This window comes from Eublepharis macularius, chromosome 1 (genome assembly GCF_028583425.1).
Source record: "Eublepharis macularius isolate TG4126 chromosome 1, MPM_Emac_v1.0, whole genome shotgun sequence".
Classification (NCBI taxonomy): domain Eukaryota; kingdom Metazoa; phylum Chordata; class Lepidosauria; order Squamata; family Eublepharidae; genus Eublepharis; species Eublepharis macularius.
In genome coordinates this window covers 143,221,722-143,245,237 of record NC_072790.1, presented here as the reverse complement: position 1 = coordinate 143,245,237, position 23,516 = coordinate 143,221,722, and the positions used below count along the sequence as shown (strand labels likewise).

Sequence of the window (23,516 nt, the reverse complement as noted above, 5' to 3'; positions counted from 1 at the left end):
TTTTGAAAAACAATTTATTTATTTTTATACCAGAAACCAAGAGTGTTAGACTACACATAACGGCAAGTTTGAACAATCGGTGTTGATACAATGTAAAAGGGTGACACCTAGTGGTGTTTTTTTTAATGATGATGGTACTATTCAAAATCAAAAAGAGTCCAGTAGCACCTTTAAGACTAACCAATTTTATTTTAGCATAAGCTTTCGAGAATCAAGTTCTCTTCGTCAGATGCCTGATCTCTGCATCTCTGGTACTATTCACATATAACTAAACAGTGTGAGTAAGAAGCAATATGTAGTTCAAAGGACTTATTTACAAAATATATATCTACTAAGTAGGCTCATAGTCTGTGGATTTCTATCCCCAGGTTTCTAGCCAGATATTACATCTATTTTTATGGTTAAGAAAAAAAAACCCTTCACTATTCAGTGGCATTACCAGTTTCATAAAGTAAAAAAGGATCATAGTTATCACATGGCAAACTGTTAAGGGCATGTAATAAAATAACAAGCATGATAGAATTTTTGGGAAAACCCAGGTATGTTTGGGGCATATCACTGCCTGCTTTCACAGTGAGGATTTTCCACATTTCAGCCACCCAATACATGTGTTTTTTCACATTTCCACATGAAGTTGCCCTCTATTTTTGCAGAGATCATTAATAGCCCATCCCTTTAACAACAAAAACCCCTCTGCTTTATTTCAAAACTGTTAAAAATGGTGTTGCCAAGGTAGGATGCTATCAGCATTGGCAGTTTCTTGGGTCTAAGTTACAGAACTTTTATGAAGGGCTAGACAATTGCAGCAATTGACATAAAGGAAGAGAATCACCCAGCCTACTTTTTAGACAGAAAGGAGAGGGAGGGGATCTCCAGAGGTAACTGAAAATACATGGAATTTTTAAAAAGTTTTAGAAAGATATTCTTATGCAGCGTTGTTCATGTAGTTGTTTTTTTTAAAAAAACAGAATTGCTCACACAAGAGCATGCCATTTAGACAGGAGGGTGGGGGAGGTGCCTCTGAAAATACTTGAAGGGTTTTTTATAATTAAACAGTATTGTGTTATTCTTATGCAGTGTTACCAATGCTTTGAAAATGAAATGAAAACAGGGTTGGGGGACAATCCTGACCATCACATGAGAATACAGCGGTGTGTGTGGGGTGTGTGTGTGTGTGTGTGTGTGTGTGAGTACACATCAGGTGTGAAAAGGAAACCAGGGTAACAGTTGAGAGAAAATGGATCCCCCTCTGCTATCAAGAAATCATACTGAACACACGATCAGATCAGCAACCTGACCGCTATAGAAAAACACCCTGGTGTGGACACAGTGACTAAACCATAGGAAAAGCTGTGATATCTGAAGTTTAATTAGAGGCAAAATTGTGTTGTTTTTCACTTTTCTATGGAAACATTTTCATGGAACTTTGATTAGGTACACCTGATGTATTAAGATTAAAAAATTCTAAGGGTATATCTACATTACAAAATAAGATGTGGTTAGTTGTTGTAGATTTTCCAGGCTGTATCACCATGGTCTTGGCATTGTAGTTCCTGACGTTTTGCCAGCAGCTGTGACTAGCACCTTCAGGGGTGTAGCACCAAAAGACAGAGATCTCTGAGTGTCAATATTGTCAATCTCAGTGTCATGGCCATACAGCCTGGAAAATCTACAACAACTAATGTTCTCCGGCTGTGAAAGCCTTTGACAATATATTAGATGTGGTTCATAACAGGTTACATAGACACGACTTCTACCAAAAGATCCTGGAAAGTGTAGCCTAGAGAGGGTACTCAAAAGTCTGCATTTCAGATCACTTATGCAACCATAGTTCCTTGCAAAAACCATTTGGCCGTAATATAGATATGCCCTAAGGCAGTAAGAATATACTATAAAAACAAGAAGGATTAACATGTTTCATTTATCTTACTTCTTGTCACACCCCATAGTAAAAGAAGGAGAGAAAGGAAGAACTGGGCCTCAAGGGCCAAAGACTGCTGGTATTAGCTTCCGCAGGGGTAAAGAGTGTCTCAGGAGACCTTCTTGGGAGTAAAGACCTACTCATGTGTAAGCCAAGAGAGTCAGGGTGTGGGTGTGGCAGGAGGAAAGAGAATAATAGGATAAAGCAGGAGGGAGAGCCACTTGGCCAGAAAGCTGACCAGGCCTGGAAGAACAGAAAGGATCAGATACACCCATGCATCACAGAGATGGCATTCATGGCAGCAGAGCAGCAAGTTTCTTTCTTAAGACCTATCTACGTCACTGCCTAACCCTATAGTAAGGGTGCAATGGCTAGGGGCAGTAAGTAAAGAATCTTGGGAGCAGAACCAAGGATAGTAACCAATGGGAGACTTATCATACAGGATGGGCCCTTGCTGACAATACTGTGATATATGAGGCATCACCCTGCTCTGGCCCTACCTTATTGGGTTCAGCTGTAGCCTTGTTGACCAGGCAGGTACCGGCTGGGTGACCCAGGTCTCAGAAAAAGAGCATGGGGTGGGCTAACACTGCCTAGCGTTCCCTCATTACTCTTTTGGATGTATTCTGAACTCACTCTACAATCTCCTCCAAGCTCTCCTTCCTCTCCACCCTTTGCATGTGGGTGGACTCCCCTTTTATCCCCACCATTCTTAGGCTCCACCTCCTAGTCCCCCGTGCTACTGGGTTGGAGTGTGGTCCAGTGGTGCCTTCACTGCCATTGATCTGCTGCTTGTGGTGGTGTTGGCTGGCTGTCTCTGCCTCCTGTGCCCTCTCCCTCTGGCTGGGCTGTTGAGTTGCCCCAGAGGTGAGACAAGGGGCTGCTCTGCTCGGACAACCTAGAACGCTGTTGCATGGAATCAAATACAAACTTGACTCTTTTGAACAACATTTATGCTATGGCCTGAAGTAGGATTTAAATATCTGAAACGAGTGAAGAGATAAAAGGCCGGTGCAGCTCGTTGCCTTTCCAACTAATTCACAGCTCTGTAGCTGACCTTCACAGCAGCTTCGTTTTCTCACGTGTGACGATCTAGGAGCTGATAACGCAAGCAGCCCGGAGCACTGCAGCGAATTTACGGACGCCAGCAGAGAATCCAGCGGGACGTATCTTATTACAATCTCCGACACCGGACTTACTCCTAGACTTTTTTCTGTTCATTATGCACGCCTTATAAGGAGTGTGGGTCTGGATGGTTATTTAATGTCACATGGTAACAAGGTTGAATTACACACCCTTTGGTGTTATATCTTGACCACACGCTGTGTTGTGTTTTTTCTTTGTCCATTATACACTTCCTTGAGCGAGGTTGCTCCCTTGGTTGTTTGGTGTATGTAAGGAAGTGGTTTCCCGTTTCTGTTGTTGATAGTTTAATCCCCCCTGCTACCTGCCAGCTGATAGCTTAAAGAGATCTTTAAAGGGCCATGAAAAAGGAACTATGAACGTGTTTGTGAACAAAGTCATGTTAGTTACCATTCGTTGTTCATTGTTTGTCGATGGCAACGAACAACAAACAGCTTGTTTGGGTTTTTTTTTCTGTTTGTGCCCATGTCTATTAGGGATTACTATTAATGACACCACATAGAAATTGCTGCAATTGTTTGTTGAGCTAAAATGACACTACATACAAAAGCAAATGACTATCACATACTGAACCACAGCAAATTGTATGGATATCAAGAGAGCCGTTTCACAAGGGCTCTCTGTTTCCTCCAACTTTGCAGTAAATATCATATTTTAATTTTTTTCCTAGTTTAGTTCTGGCTAAATACTCTTCAAACCTTCTATCCATTTTTTTGTTCTGGGATTCTGAGAGCATGCTTTTCCAATCACCAACAGATCCTGTGGAAATTAATAATAAAGTTATATATTACTCAAGAGGGCATTTCCTTTAGTGGGGGTATCTGCCCCTTGAATCTGGACAGTGATGATTGAGGGAGACTTTTACAGAGGAGAACCTGTTTCCCATTTAAATACTGTACAGTTATGCCACAAGACTTATTTTGCAGCTATAAAGTTACATACTACTGATCACTCATAACAAAGAAAATTTTCTCACATCTCTGATTAACTAAAAAGTCTACAGCACTTTTTTTAAAAAATGTGGGTATGTGTTGGTTCTCATTTCATGATTTTTGCTTTGGCCATATCTTGTGGGAATCTTTCTTATCAGAAACTTCTGGAAGACAATACATTACAGTCTGGCTCTAGGGCCAAACTACACGTTACTATTTTCAATATGTCATATTTAGATTCCTCAACCTGACTTTGAATCACTTATAGCTCAATCCTAAGCAGAGTTAGTACAGTCTAAGCCCATTGAAATTAATGGGTTTAGACTGAAGGAACCCTACTTAGGACTGTATTGTTAGTCACATATCAGCATCAAGCTCCCTACTACTAGGAATTAATTTCTTAAGCATTTCTTAAGCAGTTCCGGTTGGGAATGCAGAGAAGGAGAGTCAGTCCCTGTGCTGTTATCCTTTGCTGTCCCTGGGATATTTGTCCTGTGGGATGGCTGCACATGCGCATGCTCTGATAGACTACATGTACAACCCGTAGTGAGGCCATTTCTGTTCAGAGAAGAAAGCTGACTCCCCTTCTCCCCATGCACCACAGTCACAATCTGAATTGGAACCCTGTACATTTGGGAAATGAGTTCCCAGCAGGGAGCTCATAGCGAACTGGCAGTTTTCAAGAAGAGGCTGGATGAATACTTGTCAGAGATGCTGTAGGCTGATCCTGCACTGGGCAGGGGGTTGGACTAGATGGTCTGTATGGCCCCTTCCAACTCTATGATTCTATGATTCTATATTTCTGACTGATTCACAGTCAGATCAGGGAACTCAAACACACAATTTGACACACAAAACCTCTTTCCATTTATCCACTGCTGAAACCAGACAAGGAAACCACAGCAGTGAAATAAGAGGCTCTGTATACTATAACCTTCACCAGCTTCTGAACTTATTTTATTCAATAAGCTGTATATTTCTGAACTATTAAATTCAAATCTGGAAGCAGAATTTGAGTTTCATGAAATCAAAAGTGTGAATGAAAAGTTAAACCATGGTAACTTTCAGGGCATCCCTATTACACATCTCTTAGAAACACACATCAAATCAGGTTCACAACAAGCACTATGGTGGTCACTTAGGAAAATGCTGGTAAATTCCTTTCCCTATGAAAATGTACCTTTACGGAACAAGATATCTCCAAATGCTCCATGAGTTTCTGAGGCTCTCTCTTTCATAGCTGTGAAGGTGCTTCTGTCTACTACATTTTGAATCTCTTCTTCATTCAGAGAAAATCCAAGGAAAAAAGCTATTTTTTTCAATCCCACATTCGGATTCTATACTTAAAAACAGAAGACAGTATGTTGAATGGGTGAGAAATGTATCTTTGTTGCACTTGTGGGACAACAACAATGTATCTGTTAGATTACTATTAAGGTGTTAACAGAATGTGAATTCAGAAGTAATAGAAAACATGAAGCCACAGTGGGTTTGTGCCAGCGGTGCCAGTCCAACTTCCATCGGGTTTTGCTGTTTGCATATATCAGCAAACCAAATGCAGATTCAGCCTTCAGTCTTGCCTCTCTTTCCATATTCTATTGGGGGCATTTTCTTTTAGATTAAAACATATTTAAATGTCTATATTTCACCAAAAGTACTAGAATGAGGTTTGGAAGAGGGTGGGCTTTAGTATTCCTTCCCTACATAATTAAGTTTTAATTAAAACAGACTCCCCTACACTCCCCACCACACAGGGTTTTTTAAGACATGTTTGTCTTTTTTACCTGTCAGAGATAATAGGAGTTGGGGCAGCAGAGCTCTGTATCAAGGAAAAGGCTTAGTTGCTTAATGAAATTAAAAATGTTGAGAGAGCGGAGATCCTGAATCAGCAGTTCTCTTTCATATAGGTAAGTTGGTGTGACAGATGGGAAGAAGTCCTGCCCCTTTCTTTCAGATACCTATCCCCTGTATACCTATTTGATGTGTAGGCAATGTATAACAGCCAGTCATGGGAAATGGATGGCTGGGAAGGAAGAATACAGATATACACCTAAAAAAAAACAACCTATGTTTATAGCAATCCACCTTAAGTTTTAGCAAGAAATATGGGCTATAAATGAAGTAAACAAACAAACGAATAAATAGTATGATATAAACACGTACTCTATTTTCCTCATTAGACTTAAGGAAAATAAATAGATATAGAATAGCATGTATGTATTCACAGATATGAAATGCACAAACAAAGTACTTTGTTACTTCTGTAACAGTATAGTATGGAACACGAGGTGACATCCATATCACAGAACCTCACCTCTTTTAGTTCTTCATAACTGATGGCCATAACAGTTTCAGTATCATCAATATACTTGTCCCATTCAGCTACATAGTCAAAATAGGAACCCCAGGCCACTGTAGAAAAATAAAGGGGATATAAATAACATGATAATACAGAGTTATAGCTTTAAAGACTGACATTTTAAAATCACTTTAAGTATTCTGAACTGTCTCCCCCAAACACAAGTCATTTAGCCTACTTTGTAAATGAGTAAACTTAGGACAACTGAATACATTACAACTGCTGCAGAAAACAATAACTTTATATCAGTTTTTCCCACAACCAACATGCAGTGCATGCATCTTTATGCACCTCGTACATGCATCTTGAAACCCTGACTGGGAGATAATTCCCTCTCAGGTGTTCAAATATAAACTTGTTTGTGATATGATGTCTGGCTGGAAGCCAGCAAAGTTTCCTGAGTGGTAGATCAGGAGTCAACTCTCAATTATTCTCCTGGTCAGCTGAGAGTCGGCTTCTGATATTTCCCATTGCATCAAAAAAATTTCACTGTATCCCAGCAAGGCTGGAAGACTGTGAGGTTTTCTGGGCAGGTGATCAGGAGATGACTCTTCACTAAGCACTGGAATCAGCTGAGAATTGGCTTATGATGACTTTACACCCAAATTTAGCAGCAATGGGACAGCCACAAACATTTTCAGCAGCTGCTCAAGTTGTTTAATGCTGAGCTGAACAGATCCAGTTATAAAGTTTCAAAAGTCTTAATCAAAACATACAGCTAGTCTAAAAACATTGCATTGTGTATAAAACATGAAAGATTCCAGCAGCTAACACATGTTCCCAGCCACTAGTACCCAACAAAAGCTCTGGTGCTGCATTTTGGAACAACAGAAGTTTTTGGACTGTCTTTCAGGGCATCCCAAAATAAATGCATAACTCTAGTTAAACTGAACAATTGCCATAGCATTTGTCATCATCAGCAGGACCAAAGTTTCCAGGAAAGAGTGCAACTGGTATATCAACCAAAGCTGATAGAACGTATTCTGTTCTAAGCACAGTCACTATCTAGACATCCAAAAGCAGAGCTGGGTACAAAATGAATCCCAAATGGCCTCAGCATTATTTTATTAATAATTGCTGCAAGACAGAAAGAATACCTGTCCCATCCATAAAACTGGTAAAATAATCATCCCAAGTTGAAGTAGGAAAAAACCCACTGTGTTTGTAAAATGAAAATAAGATACCAATGTGTCTTTTGGATTTCGAATCAGCACCAGTATCTGGAAGATGAAGAAATAAAAACATATATTTATTTCATAGTATAGTTTATTATTGTACCGAAATCACTGAGGATAAATTGGTATCAGTCATGATTCTCCTTTCATTCACCTTTTTAAGGCCCCAAATGACTAACAAAAATATATTGTTGGCAGGTTGATTAGTAACATTTTTTGGCTGCTACTGATCTGGCCCATTTGCAAAGCTGCATTACACAGCCAAGAACTGGGCAGAGGCAGGGACCTTGTGATGAAAAATGGAGAAATGTAAGCCTCATTTGGCCCACCACCCAATCATCTTTGGTTGTGTATGCATGCCTTGGTATGAAGCTGACACGCGTCTCATAGAATGCTGCTGGTGCTTGTACATGCCACTCTTCACAGCAATACATCATTGGTTAAAGTTTTCATGGGTTAAAGTATACAAGACTTATGTCCACTCACTTTGGCTTTATTTTTAAAAATAGATGTAGGTAGTGAATGAGGAGACAGATGTGTAATGATGATTCTTCTGGAAGGTAATTTCTTCATCCTCTTTAATGAAAGAAGAAACAAGTGCAAGTCAGAGTTATATAACAAACCCCCATATCTTAACTACACTTCATTTAAAGCATTAAACCATTTGGAAGGGAGAGTTTTTTTTTAAAAAAAAAATATTGGATTAGAAATCACTATAATATCCATTACTATCAATTTCCTTTAAATATTCCAGTTCTTACCCCCTCCCTTTCCCCCCCCTTTTGTTGACTTCCAACAGTTTTCCAACCCCTTATCCGTTTTTCCCGCTACTCATTTCAAACTTATTTTATTATATTAAACATATACTTTCACTCTCTTCTAAGCTTCTCTATTATAACACAGTGCTATCTCTATTCCCTTTCCCACTTAACTTATCAACTAAATATTACATTCCTGGCATATATTCTTTAATAATAACAATCATTTGTCTAATTTTTGTACTCCATATTCTATCTTATTCATTCTTGTCTCGTCAATATGGGACAAACAATTTGTCCCTTATTCTACATAACTTTAAGTACTTCTATAAGCATTGTATACATTCACTATAAGTCAATCAATTTAACTTGTACTCTATATATTGCTCTTTACTTCCTTCTGTCTTATATTCATTCTATTTTAGTTATATAATTTTTCCATTATACAATTATCTGCCAGAAATAAAATTAGTTAGTTTCTATCCTTATAATTCTTATAATAACACCTCTATTACTTAATACTATGTCTAGTAGTCAAATAAAATATTTGCTTAGAATTTCTCATTTAACTCTCCTCCCCTCGGTAAAGTCACTTCCCTCTTCTTTTGTTATATTTCAGTAATTTTCAAACTGCCACAGTTCTCCTCCCACCTCCCATTTTTTCACCAAATATTGCTTCAACTTTTCCCAATCCATGTTAAACTGTCCTGGATCAAGGTCTCTCAGTTTCCTTGTCATTTTGTCCATTTCCGCCATGTACAGCAATTTGTAAATCCAGTCCTCGATAGTTGGCACTTCTTGTATTTTCCACTTTTGCGCATACAAAAGTCTAGCCGCTGCTGTCATATAAAATAACAATGTCCTGTATTGTGCTGGAATATCCTCCATTCCCAAGTTCAGTAGCAGGAGTTCTGGGTTCTTATTAACTTGAAATTGTAAAATCTCACTTATCACTCTTATTATTTCCCCCCAGTACTGCCTAGCTACCTCACAAGTCCACCACATGTGGTACAAAGATCCTTTGTGCTTTTTACATTTCCAGCATTTATTAGACATGTTCAAATTCCCTAACGCAATTTTCTTTGGTGTCAAATACCAATGATAAATCATTTTGTAGATGTTCTCTTTAATATTGGTGCATGTCGTGATCTTCAATGTATTTTTCCACAAGTATTCCCACGCCTCCATTGTTATTTCTTTATTAAAGTTTATAGCCCACTTCACCATTTGCACTTTAACTACCTCATCCTCAGTATACCATTTTAACAACACTTTGTAGACCTTTGAAATTTCTTTTTTATCTCCTTGTAGAATTACTTTCTCTAATTCTGAATTCTCCATTCTTATTCCTCCCTTCGCACAGTCCGAATAATAAAGATCTCTAATCTGTCTATATTGAAACCAATCATAACTTGGAGACAACTCGTCTTGCGTCTTTATTCTTAGTTTAGAAAATTCTATTCGTGTTCTCTCTTTCTACGTTAAACACTGTTGTTCATTATCGACAGTTCTCGGATCTATTACTTCATAAGGAACCACCCAGGAGGGAATTCCTTCCTTGGAAGGGAGAGTTCAAGCACAGGCTGCAATTTGAAAGATACTTTCCTGGGAGTAAGCACTATTGAATAATATGGGATATCTGAGTAGATCTGCTGGGGTGCAACTTGGTTTGTTTTGCTGCACTACCAGGCACTGGTTTGTCTCCTCCCACCCGCAGTCAAGGCACAGGGATCACTGTGAGGAAAAGTGCCACGGGGTGTGGGGGGGAGGTGATTTGTTCAATAAATCAAATTTGATAAAAGCCCTGCAAGATTTCAGTCATAAGCTGCAATTCAAAAGACACTTCCCTGAGAGTAAGCACTATTGAATTACATAGGACTTCCTGTTTAGGATTTGTTCCATAGTGTTTCTGAGTCACATGCCAAACATGTACCTATTTCCCCCTTTCAAAAATAATCCTGTCTGCTTCCACAGGAAAAAAAGAAAACTTGTGGGGAAAACATACATCTGTTTGGGGGAGGGTAATTCAGTCAATCATTCTGCCTGCCTGCCTGCGCTTGGGCGATGGAGAAGATTGGCAGCAAGAATGCCCCGTTTTGCAGCAGAAGGCTGAGCATCAAAAGGAAGGATTTGGATTTGCCCCTCATTGTAAGAAGCTGCTATGAGGAAACATAGCAGCTATAGAGAACAGCAGAATACCAAGGTAATAAATTATTGGCACTACAGAAAAAGATTAAAAAGAAGCAGTATTGTTTTTTAATGTTGGTGCACTGAACTGGTTGGAGGGTTTTTCTACTTAGTGCCTCACTGTCCCACCCACTGATGCTCCTCTTCTACGAGTCTGTTGTTGTGTATGCAATTGTTCTTGAGGAAAAACTCAGCAGACCAATAGTTTAGACTAGGAGGAGGACTCATGGTTGATGCTGTTTTTTGTTAAGCATGAAAACAGTTGCCTCCTTGAAAAGAACAATGTCTGTTTGCACATGAGTGGCTTGCAACAGACAGGAAAGCATGAAAAAATAACGCCCAAACACATCAGTTCCAAGCCAGCCCCAGCCCACCCAGAACAAACAAGTAATGGAACCGAATTATTCTGGAACCCCCAGAACTGAAACAGAAATTTTCTTGGCTCACACCCCTATTAAAATCATAGCCCAAGTAACAAAACAGCAAGAACCCTGGCAACACCGCCACCTGGTGACTCTTACTGAGGATGCACCCTCAGACTACGTTTTATGACTATCCTGTGGCTTCAAACTACCAGTGCTGATGTGAACCAGAGCAAATGGTGGGGACAAGGGCCATTTGGCCTGAGCATCAAGTTCAAAGGGGGCCTCATATTTAGACTCTTGTTGCTTTTTAGCATTTAATAAATTTTGCAACTTGTTTTTCTGTGCCTCATGTGCCATCTTTTTCATTTTTACTATGGCTAGGGACCTGAAAAACTGTAACAGGCCTGGGCCTCTCTGGACCTCTCAGAGGGTTTGGTGTGTGCAATTGTTATGATAAGAAGGCTAGTACTCTTTAACATGTCAGCAAAGGGAGGGCAGTGTGTGTATATGAAGCCAAATGGCCTGTTTTATCTTGAACCACCAATAATCAGTTGTTTTGAAATTTCATCTCAGAGGCACTCCCTATAAAGAATCATTTTCTTCCAACACAGGAAATAAAATTCCTACTTTTTATTCTAGAGTTTTGCACATAATTCAAGGAGCACCACTAAATAAGCCAAATCTCATAGAGAGGAAGTACTATGTTATTCTCTGCTCACTCTTTTCAAGAGGGCATTTACAGCAGCAGAGGCAGTGGTGGGAGATGGGAGGCAACAGAGAACAAATTACACTGATAGCAAGCTGGGGTTAATCCAGCCACAACTATATTGATTACAGCCATTGGAGCATTGCCACAGCATAGGGCATGACTCCAAGTACTGAATGACCCGACTGCCATCAATGGTACCCCTCCCAGCTAGAGTTATCAATCCCTTGATGGGAGCAGGGATCCCTTGCTCCTAGCCTCCGCCCCCCCCACTCACCTTGGGGGGAGAATGGGCTCCTGTGCACTAGAGCTCTTCCATGTTGCACCAGGAATTATCTTATTCCTGGCGTAACAAGGAAGGGAAGGCTCCCACAGGACCAGACTGTGCGAGCGCTTTGCATGCGAGCAAGGTAAGTTCTTCCACACATACCCCCCAAACCCACCCATCCCTCAGGTTGGGCTCCAGAGGACCTGGCAACCCTACTCTCAGCCCATCTGCTGGGAGCCAACTGTGAGATGGCAGGTGATGTGATCCCCCACCTAGATGTGAAGCCACACTGTTGTTCACCTGCCACAGGAGAGAGAAGTCAAATGATGGTCCCCTAAGCTCGGCACATCCCTGCATGACTTCCCTCCAAGATTCTTTAAGGGGATCCCAACGTGGGGTGAGAAGGCCAGCCAGCATAGTCTTCTGCCACCTCAATTTGGAACAATGCCCCCCCCCCAGACACCCACTAAACAGTTTGATGACTTCAGAATAAACCAAACAGAATCCACACGCTGATGTGCCCAAATGGAAGGAGGATGGGAAGCAGGGCTGGATGCTGCTGCCTTGTGCTTGAACAAAGGAGTGAGAGGGACCTGGGGAAGCCTTTATCCTTGCCCTCCCCACTACCTTTCTGTCCCTGGCTTGAGACTTTGGATGAGACGCCCCTCCTCCATGCCACTATGGCCTGACATGGCACAAGCTCCCACTGCAGGGCCTCATGTGCCATGGCAGTGAAGACAGCCCAGCAAAAGGGGAAGAGGAGGAAGAGCCACCCTTCCTGCTCCACTATCTAGCCTTGGCCACAGCAACATTTAGCCTCAGTGTCCAGATGAGTTTTGGAGCCCCACCTCTAGCATCAATAACCTTGGTATCATGCTAACCTTGAATTTATCAGGATTTCCAAACTCAAGGCGCGAAGTCATTTCCAATTTATTTTCAAGGTCCATTATCTTTTTCATTTCCTCTTCTGTATGTTTTGCAGCCATACTTTCCAAGTTGTTTAGGATGTGATCAAGCCAGTTAGTGCCTAAAAATATAAGTGTGGACAGCATGCACTTGGAGCTGGTGAACATATCCCATTTGCTTTTATGTCACTTTTTAAAAAGCACCCATCCTTCTTAACAACACGATCCATGGCTTTCCCCTTTCACCTCTGCTGGTACTCCCCACCATTTCCGTAAAGGCACAGGCAGCTATACTTCTGAAAGTCTTGGGCATACCAGGCAGGGGTGGGATGCTACTGATCAAGGTCATGAGACTACTCCAATTGGTGACTGAAGACCAATCAAAGTTACCCAAAGAAAGAGAAAAAGGCAAGTATGGGCCTGTGATCATGCAAGTGGTATGACCACTTACTAGACAGCACTGGTTACCTTTTAAGTTTGTTTACAGTTTATAGGATTCAAATAAGCATCTGATCAAATGGAAGAAAAGCTACCATTTTCCCCAATCCAAAACAATGCCTTGCCATTTTGTGAAATTCATGGGAGTTTGTTGTTAGAAATAAATTCTATGCAATACCACTTTTTCCAAAAAGCAATGACTAAGGTAGGAGGCTAAAGGGGAATCTCTTGTCATCACAAAAAGTGCCAGGTGTTCTGTCCCCCTTTAGGGTCTAAGCCCTCTCCCCTTTTGCCCCCAGGGCAGCATTACCCCAAGTGACATCAGGGATTAAGACTTGAATGTGGGACTTTACAGCTTCTTTCAGTGAGGCTGCTTGTCCCTGTACATCCTTCAGTTTTGCACTATCATAAACATCTGAGGCCTGGTCTTCTCCCCAGGTGTTTAGGGGGACTGCATTCTCTGATTCACTTCCCGAGTCCTCACTATCTGCTCTGGGCACCCTCATCATCATCATTGGATGACTCTTTGGAGGGAACTTCCTGATAATATGCTATGTGATTGCAGATTCTGCAACATTTAGGATCAAAGTAGTTTTCCTTGACCTCATCAGCCACTAGTTAAGCTCTCTTATCTGCAAAGGGAACAAACAGCTTGTTATGCTATTCTCTGTTTCTACTTTCCCTTTCCCCCTATTCTTAATACTTACATTAGGTAGAGAGTCTGTATGCATGGCAGCACCGTTTCTTTTAAAGGTTTTGGCACTGAGCCCATTTTCTCATACACAGTTCCTCTTGTGGTAGTAGGGTTGCCAGTCCCTCTTAACCTCCCGGCAGGGGACTGGCTCCTTGTACTTACCTCTTGTGGGGGGGGGGAAGTGACATCATCATGCGGCCCCTGGGAGTGTGCCCACGATTCGCAGGGGCACTGATTGGCACCACTGTGCAGCGCGGGAGCACGCCTGTGCTCCACAGCGGCCCAAAACAGGCCTGTTTCAGGCCCGTTTTGGCACAGATCAGGCCTGTTTTGGCATGGATCGGGGGTGCTGTGGAGCACGGGAGCACTCCTGCACTCAGCAGCAGCCCAAAACACGCCCATTTTGGCCCATATCAGGCTTGTTTCAGGCCCATTTTTGCGTGGATTGGGCCCATTTTGGCCCCATCCCCACTGAGGGTCTGGCATCCCTATCTGGTAGAGATTCTGGCTCCTTGTACTTACCTCTTGTGGTGGGGGTGCGCGCCTGAAGGCATGATGATGTCACTTCCGGGAAGTGACATAATCACATGGCCCCTGGGAGTGTGCCCACGATCTGCGGGGCACAGATTGGGGCTGCTGCCCAGCATGCATTTCAGCCCACTCTGTGGGGAGGAAATTGACAGGACCCTGTGATCAGTTAGGCCCACCACATGTCCCTTGGACCCATGCCCATTGTGGCTGATAAAGGCCAGTGCTGAGGGGCTGTGGTCCTCGCTGGAGGACATTGTTAACCTATCCTTAGGCTTCGGGGTTTTTCCTTGGCCATTAAAGGAAGCTGTGATGAGGCCTCTTTTAAAGAAACCATTGCTGGACCCCACTGACCTGGTCAATTACCGCTCGTTTTCGAACCTCCCGTTTCTGGGAAAGGCGATTGAGCAGGTGGTAGTGGAAGAGCTGCAGGGCTTCCTGAAGGATGTCTCAGCCCTAGACCCCTTCCAGTCCGGGTTCTGTCCGGGACATGGGACGGAGATGTTGCTGGTCGCCCTCACAGATGATCTTCGTAGACATCTGGATTGAGGCGGCTCGGTGCTGCTGATATTATTGGATCTGTCGGCAGCATTCAATACAGTCGGTTACGATCTTCTGACTCACCGCCTCACCAATGTGGGGATACAAGGGACTGCCTTACAGTGGCTTGTCTCTTTTCTCCATGTTTGGGGACAGAGGGTGGCGCTTGGGGAGAAATTGTCATCCTGCTACCCTTTGGTGTGTGGGGTCCCACAGGGGGCAATACTCTCCCCATTATTGTTTAACATCTCTATGTGCCCCCTTGCCCAGTTTTGGACTTGGGTGTCATCAATATGCAGATGACATCCAGTAGTATCTGATGATGGATGGCCGGCCCAACTCAGCCCCAGATGTCCTGGAACATGCTTTTGCAGCCATGACTGGTTGGTTGAAGCAGAGTCAGCTGAAACTGAACCCGACGAAGACGGAGGTCCTGTACTTGAGCCATGGGGGATTTGGTTCAGGACTCCAGCTCCCAGCCCTTGATGGGGCACTGTTAGTGCTAGCTCTGAGGGTTAATAGCCTGGGGGTGATCTTGGATGCCTCCCTGAAAATGGAGGCACAGGTAACAGTGGTTGTCAGGTCCTCTTTTTTTCATTTGCGGCAGACCAGGCAACTTGTCCCTTACCTGTCAACCTGTGACTTAACTACAGTGATCCAAGCAACGGTCATCTCTAGGCTAGATTACTGTAACTTGCTCTACGTGGGGCTGCCCTTGAGCCTGACCTGGAGATTACAGCTGGTACAAAATGCAGCGGCGCATGTTATTACAAGAGTGCCAAATAAGGCACATATAACACTGTTCTTACACGAGCTGCATTGGTTGCCAGTGGAGTACTGGATCAGATTCAAGGTTCTGGTATTGACCTATAAGACCCTGTGCAGACTGGGACCAGCGTATCTACGGGACCGTCTCTCCCCATATATTCCCCAGAGGACACTCTGATCAGGGGACAAACAGCTGTTGGTGATCCCTGGCCTGAAGGGGGCCCGCCTAGCCTCGACTAGAGCCAGGGCCTTTTCGGTCCTGGCTCCCACCTGGTGGAATGCTCTGTTTGCTGAAATCAGGGCCCTGCAGGGCCTACTATCCTTCCACCGGGACTCAAAGACAGAGTTGTTCCACCAGGCATATGGCTGAGGCTGGGCCTCCGCTGGCCTGAAAAAAGGGGTGTATAAAATCTTAACCCTCCCTATGAAGGCTGTCCACCATCCTGTTTTAAATGTGTTGTTTTTAATGTACATGAATTTTTAATATGTTGTTATCCACCCTAAGCCTGCTCGCGGGGAGGGCGGAATAGAAATCTGAAATAAATAAATTCTGAGGGTTCCAGGAGCAGCTCTTGGACATCCTCTTGTACAGGCTGCATTTCTTCATACACAGGTTCCTTTCCCATCTTGCAAAAGCTTCAGCAACCATAGAAAATGTGGAGAACACAAAGTGGCTCCTCCATTGAAAGAGCTGGCTCCCCAACCACCTGCACACTCATTGGTGCATTTGAACAACATCCAGAAACTTCCCCGTGGGAGAGGAGGTGATGATGAGCATGTAGAGATGTCACTTAACACCCCCCATGCCCCTTAGCTGTCTGTAGGGAGCTTGGATGCAGGAGGTGTTCCCAACTTTCCGCCCAAGCATCCAACAAACCTAAAACCCATTCATATTGGTCCAGGGTGGTGAGATGAGCTTGTAGAGGAGAAACATGAACCCCTAAGAGGCTTCTAGAAAATTGGGGTGTACACTGATCCCCCAACTTTCCACCCTAACACCCAACAAACTGAGAAAAAACCCTTCCTATTGGTCCTGGGTGGTGAGATGAGCTCATAGATGGGTTACATGACCACACCCTTCTCAGGGTTACAAGGGTCGGGATCACTCCCTGCCACATGAAGTAGTGCTTTCTGGAGCAAAAGGGTGGGGCTTAAGTCCTAAACGGGGGTAGAGCATCTGTCATTTTTTGTAATGATAAGAGGTATCTTCCCTTTATCCTCCTAAGGTTATTTTCCTGTGATCCATCTGCAGTAAGGACAGGGCACAGGATGCAATAAACTAAAACCTATGTGACCAAAACTCTGCTCTTGAGATGAAGAAAGAAATGAGGAGGGTAATCAGAGGAGAAAGAAAGTCATAACACATGACTTCAACTACCCTTACACTGATTGGGTATATGTGCGTTCAGGTTGAGGAAAAGATACAGATGTTCTAAATACCACAAATTATCATGTCTTAGAGCACTGGCCAGACAAGAGGAAGATGACCCTGGACTTGGTCCTCAGTGCTGATCAGAACCTGGTGCAAGATGTAGAGCTGTTATACTAGTTGGGAATAGTGACAACACTGTTACAAAACAAGAGATTACACCAAATTATTTAGAATGGGAAAAATGAAACAGATTTTGAAGAATTCTAAAAAGATTTCTCCAGATTGAATAAGTACAATGTTGCAAATGAGATGTAATGTAAGTAAGCATAAAACAATACACATTGTGGAAAAAAATCCTAACTTTAAATATAAACTGATCCATCTGAACTGGTGGTGCCTGATTAGGGAAAAAAGATATTGGAATCATGGTGGGCAGTTTGATGAAAATGTTGATTGCGTGTGAAAAGGGAAATTTGGTGTCAGGGATTATTCTTAAAGGGACTGAAAATTAAATGTCCAATATAGCATTGCTCCTGTACAGATCTACAGTTTGACTATATTTAGAATATTGTTGTCATCTTAAAAAGGATATTGTAGAGCTGGAAAAGGGGCAGAAAAGGGCAACCAAAATGAGGAAGGGGTTGAAGGACATTCCCTGTGAGTACAGTCTAGGGAGTTTTGGGTTGTTCAATTTAGAGAAAAGATGACTAAGATGAAACAAATGAAAGTTTATAAAATTCTGCATGGGGTGGGTAATAATAACAATAATGTGCAAAATGTACTGTCTGTGAAATATTGGTGGGGACACAAGCCTGAAAAAGTTATTGAAAATGAGGAAGTTAAGATCTTGTGGGATTTCAAACTCCAAACTAGAAAGTACGTAATAAACTGATTGATGTGGCAATCCCAGGTGACAGTCAATTTGAAGAAAAAGAAATTGAAAGATAAAATATCAAGATCTAAGATTTGATCTTCAGCATCTCCAGGATAAACATACAATGATTATTCCAGTCGTGATAGGAGCACTCGGTGTGATTCCAAAACATTTAGACAATAGACAAGATAACAACTGAAAGTTGTAAACAGCTGCACTACTTGGACATGCCACATATTAAGATGATATTTCACTGACCCTAGATTCTTGGATAAAATCTATGTTAGTGATAGACCAAAAAATTCCATCCCAAACATTGATGGATTGCAACATGAAATAATAATAACAACAACAACAATAATATAATTCACAAAATGAAGTAGATGAACAGTAATTTCAGAATAGATAAAAGAAATGGAGCTTATGCGGAGGAAGCAAAGTGGCAGTCCTTCAGGGCAGCAGATCTGCCATTCCTCATCAGACCCCAAAGAGAAAAAGATCCTGCACTCTAATATGCACTAGTAAACTCACAGCAGTGTCTGTGTACTCCTTTATCTCTCAAACGGTTGTTATAGCACATGCCTTCACTTCAGCCTTTGAGACCTCTTCAATATCTGGTGGTTGCTTTGCAGAACCATCCCTGGTCCATCTTCCCCATTGAGGAAGCCGCTAATAACCTGATTTCAGACCTTACCTCACTCAGCTCCTCTGTTACATGTTGTCTAACTCAACAGCAAAAATTCTTAAGGAAATGAACAATTCAATAGTGATACTATATATAATTAGCAAAATTTCTCAATTGCATGCATTTTATAGGACATTTTAATGAGCCTGTGTAAAACAGACTCACCAGATTTAGGATATCCTGCCAGGATTATATCATCCATCCTGGCTTCAAAGGATTCAAGAGCTTGAAGAGTGTCTGGGTTGCATACAGCAATCGGATACAGCACTCCCTTATAGGAAAACATCAGATTTTCTGGGGGTATCCTGGCACTCTCAGTCAATGCCTTATTCAGATATTCAACAGCAGGTTTCCTGTTCTTAGGCATTTTTGTATCTCATACTATAGTAACCCGATGCAGACTGACCACAAGCTACCACTGTGACTTCTGTGTGTATGGAGGGAGGTACCAAGGCAGAAAAGTTACTGTTTAACTGAGGGAGAGCTTGAAAAGTATTCCTAGTCTTTCCTTTCCTTACTGCAGATTCATGGTGAACTAGCATTTGTTTACATCTGGATTGCTGTGCTGTTTCTCTTGAAAGAAACAGTATTCTGAAATTCTGACGTCAAGGTTAATTTTTTTTTCCCTCAGGAAGTTGAACTTATTTGGAGAGAGGAAAAAAGAGGAGGGCAAAGAAACTTCTCGGTAATTGTGGCAAAATATAATGAAATCTAATGCTGACTGAGGTGAAATTAGGTGTTATATGGGGTCACTGGGATGGATCCATGGTTGCCAGACCTTTGAACAGTCAGGGAGATTCCCTGCCTCCAGCTCCCATTTTCAGGGAGGTGAGGTAAAAATGGCTGTCAAGTCAATGGTGCCAGGTCCACAATGGGAAATTCCTGGAGATTTGGGGAAGAGAGACTAGAGAGAGTGGGGTTTAGGGATGGGAGGGACCTCAGCTGAGTATAATGCCATAGAATCTACCTTCTAAGTCAGCCATTTTCTCCAGGGGAATGTATCTCTGTTTTCTGGAGATTAGTTGTAATTCTGGGAGATCTACAGTCATGACCTGGAAGTTGGCAACCGTACTGTGACATCACTTCTGGGGAAAACCTGGAAGTGATGTTAATCCTTTCTAGGAATCTCCAGAAATGCAATGGTTTTACTATACAGCTTCCTGTAATTCCTAGAGAGCCAGGATGTCACTTCTGGGAAAACTGGGCACCAATAGCTGCCCCCATGTCTCTAACCCCATTCCCAGTCTTCCACTGGTTTCCAGACTGGTTGCCTGGCAACTCTAAACAACAAGAACAACACAAATTCTGTCTCATTCTTAGCATTGACTAGCCCATGGTAAGTCTGAACATGTGCTGAGTGCTCTTCTTCCTCCCCAAATTTACATAGATTCATAGGACTACCCAAGGTAAAATGGATACAAATAAGGTTGCCAGCCTCCAGGTGGGGCCTGGAAATCTCCAAGATTTACAACTAATCTCCAGATTACAGAGATCAGTTTCCCTGGAGAAAATGGCTGCTCTGCTGCTCTGAAGGGTGCACTCTATGGCAATATATCCCACTAAAGTTCCTTCCCTCCCCAAACCTTGCCATCCCTAGGTTTCACCCTGAATCTCCAGGAATTTTCCAACCCAGGGTAGGAAACCTAGACACAAGGCTAGCTCCCTGGCTGAAGGGAGAAATAATCATCCACACACCATGTTCTCTATAACCATGGTCAATGCAACGCATAGAGCAGGTAAAGAATGGCCTTCCATAAGAAATCAGAAAATTAGTTTCCATTTTGACCTTCAGTAACCCCGATAGCTGTCCTAAAGGACCTTTGATAAAGTTTAGGTCCTGGGGGTGCTATTTGTCCTACTGAGGAAACTATGAGTAATTTTCTCCGAAGAGTAGCTCCACAGGATGGTTTCAAGTTGGAACAAATGATGGAGAGGGGAGCTTAAACACCTCTCCCTCCATGCTGCAGTACCAGTATGAATCAAGCCCCAAACTCACAACACATGTCTGATAATTCAAACTTACGGAAAATGTAAAGACATGTAATTAAGACTTCAGCTGCACTCAAAATTCAGTGAAGTGAATTCCATTACCTATGAGGAAACTTTTAATTTGAGAACCGGACTGACAATCTTCCTTCCAAAGTCATTTCTGCTGTTCCTTTTCTTTAAAAACTGAATCAACATCACCATTTTGACCACTGTATCACCATATTTTCGGTAGATTTTGCTTACAACATAGTTGTACAAGCACTGTGTAACCAAAGTTACTACCTGAATTACCTGGGCTTGGGTGCAAATATAATATTTTGCCTATATATCTGACTGGGTGAGGCATGATGTGGTGTGCGTAAGTACACCATGGCTTTTAAGTTACTTGGAAAGAGGCCTCTGTTGTTCATTAAAGGGAGAGGTTATGAAACAAGAATGAATCAGGACAAAGGCTGCAATTTTGATTACACAAGCAGTTTGCTGCTAGTTTGCTTCCAGAACAAACAACTGTTGGGTGCGTCTTTACTGTAGTGATAGCTGCATCAAATAGGAGCCAAAATATGACAGGACATTGTATTCAGTGACTATACCCTGGTTCACTGTGTAGGAAAGGAGAAACCTGAAGTAGCTATTTTGTGACAGAGCTTCACAAATTCAAAGTAAAAGGGTCCTTTCCCCCTTGCCAATTAGCTCCAACAGTAAATGTTATAATATGGCTTGCCCTTGATCAGTAGTAGATTACTGTAAAAAAAATTATTTTTATTTCTCCAGAATGCTTGAAAGAGACCGTGCCACTTTACATGTAAAACAGGCTTACATGTAAGTATGCTTGCCAACCTCCAGGTAGGGACTAGCGTTCTCCTGGAATTACAATGGGTGAGATCAAATTTCCGGAAGAAAAAGATAGCTTTGGACCCTATGCATCACATCCCTGCTGAACTTCCTTTCCTTCTGAAGCTCTGCTCTTCCCAGGCTCTGCCCCCAAATCTCCAGGAATTTCCCAAGATGGAATTAGCAACCATACATATAAGGGCAAACCCTGGCTTGGCATTACATAAGCAAACACTGGGCTTGCATACCCCTTCCTCCTCATCTCTTCTTGTATGTTCTGATTCCCTCCTCAGCTTCTTCTTTCATGACAAAAGATAGTTTCCAGAATGTAAAACTGTGCAAAACAGAAATTGAGGGAGGGAATCATGAGAGAAGAGGAGGGAAAAGAATGAGGATGAGGGCGGGGGGGGGGGGGAGCCTAATAGTCACAAATGTAATCGCAAACCATCATTGTGCATTATTTGTGAACCAGCACCTGTATGTATGATCTGAGAGTAAAATGTGCTCCTGGGCAGCAAGTATTGGATAGATGGTATTTTCACAAGAGGCATCATCCATAATCCTCTCTTTAAGGAACAGAAATATAGATTAGCAATGATACCTGAGTAGTGCTAATTTACATATATGGTAGAATTGCTACTGCACTACAAAGAAGTGACGATTTTCTTAAATTGGTGTTTCTTAGGTGTTGCAAAAAGATATAGAAGAGAGTAAAGAGAAATGCACTTTGTGAATTTTATCCCAAAAACATGCTGTCAGATTGTTTGGCTATGTGCAGGGCTCATTTTGAGGGAGAACGCACCGGAACAGCGTTCCAGTAGTTCCCCCCAAGTCAGGTGGCCCAACCCACCTGACTTTAGGGCCGTTTAGGCCTTGACTGGAGACAAAATGGCCCAAATCCAGGCCAAAATGGCCTGGATTGGGTCGGTGCCGGGCGGGGGAACCTTCCGTGGATAAGGGCCGAAACAGCCCAGAATGGGGTTGAAATGGGCTAGACCTGGTTGGTGCCGGGTGGGGGAACCCTCCTCCGCCCGGCACCAACCCGGTCCTGGCTGTTTCAGCCCTGATCTGGGCCAAAATTAGACATGGGCACGAACGGGAAAAAAACCCTAACAAGCTGTTCGTTGTTCGTTGCCATCCACGAACAACAAACAATGAACAGTAATGAACATGACACTGTTCACAAACAAGTTCGTTGTTCGTGGCTCCTTAAAAATCCCTTTAAACTATCAGCTGGCAGGTTGGAATTCGCCCCTGCTGCCTGCCAGCTGATACTTTAAAGTGCCATTTCCTGCCACCTGCAAGGGGCAGGGCCCTTTAAAACTCCCACAAACTGACCTTCCCAATGTCCAATACCCACTAAATTTGCAGGGGACATAGTTCTCACTGTCCTCCAAAGACACCCCAAGTTTCAGAGAGATTGCACCCCAGGAAAGGCATGATCCATGGGTCATTCCCTTTGTTGTCATTTTCTCTTCACAGTGGCAAAAACAGGACTCTCTGATGGAAGCTAATTTGAGGGGTTACAAACTGATCTTCCCAATGTCCAATACCCACGAAATGTGCAGGGGGCATAGTCCTCACTGACCTCTGAAGACCCCCCCCCCAAGTTTCAGAGAGATTGCACCCTGGGAAAGGCATGATCCATGGGTCTCCCCTTTGCTGTCATTTTCTCTTCACAGTGGCAAAAACAGAACTGCCTGTTGGAAGGCAGCTACTTTGAGGGGTTACAAACTGACCTTCCCAATGTCCAATACCCACCAAATTTGGAGGGGACATAGTCCTCACTGTCCTCCGAAGACCCCTCAAGATACAGAGAGATTGCACCCCATGTGTTCTCCCCCCTTTGCTGCCATTTTCTCTTCACAGTGGCAAAAATGGGACTCTCTGCTGGAAGTACTTTGAAGGGTTAAAGCCAGAAGGGAAGCCAGAAGGAGTTCAGATGGAGTTCAGTCCCTGCCATTGTCAGGGGAATTGATTGAAAGGCCCCATGCTGTCTGGCTTGACTAACGGCTGACAAAGGCAACTAACGAGGCTTGCAATGACCACTTGTTCATTTAGAATGGAGCCTCATAAAC

General features: G+C 42.7%; 1 pseudogene; it reads right to left on the bottom strand.

The window, feature by feature from the left end:
• On the bottom strand, positions 1–19,024 carry LOC129326088 (sulfotransferase 6B1-like; annotated as a pseudogene).
• Positions 19,025–23,516: the final 4,492 nt, after the last annotated feature.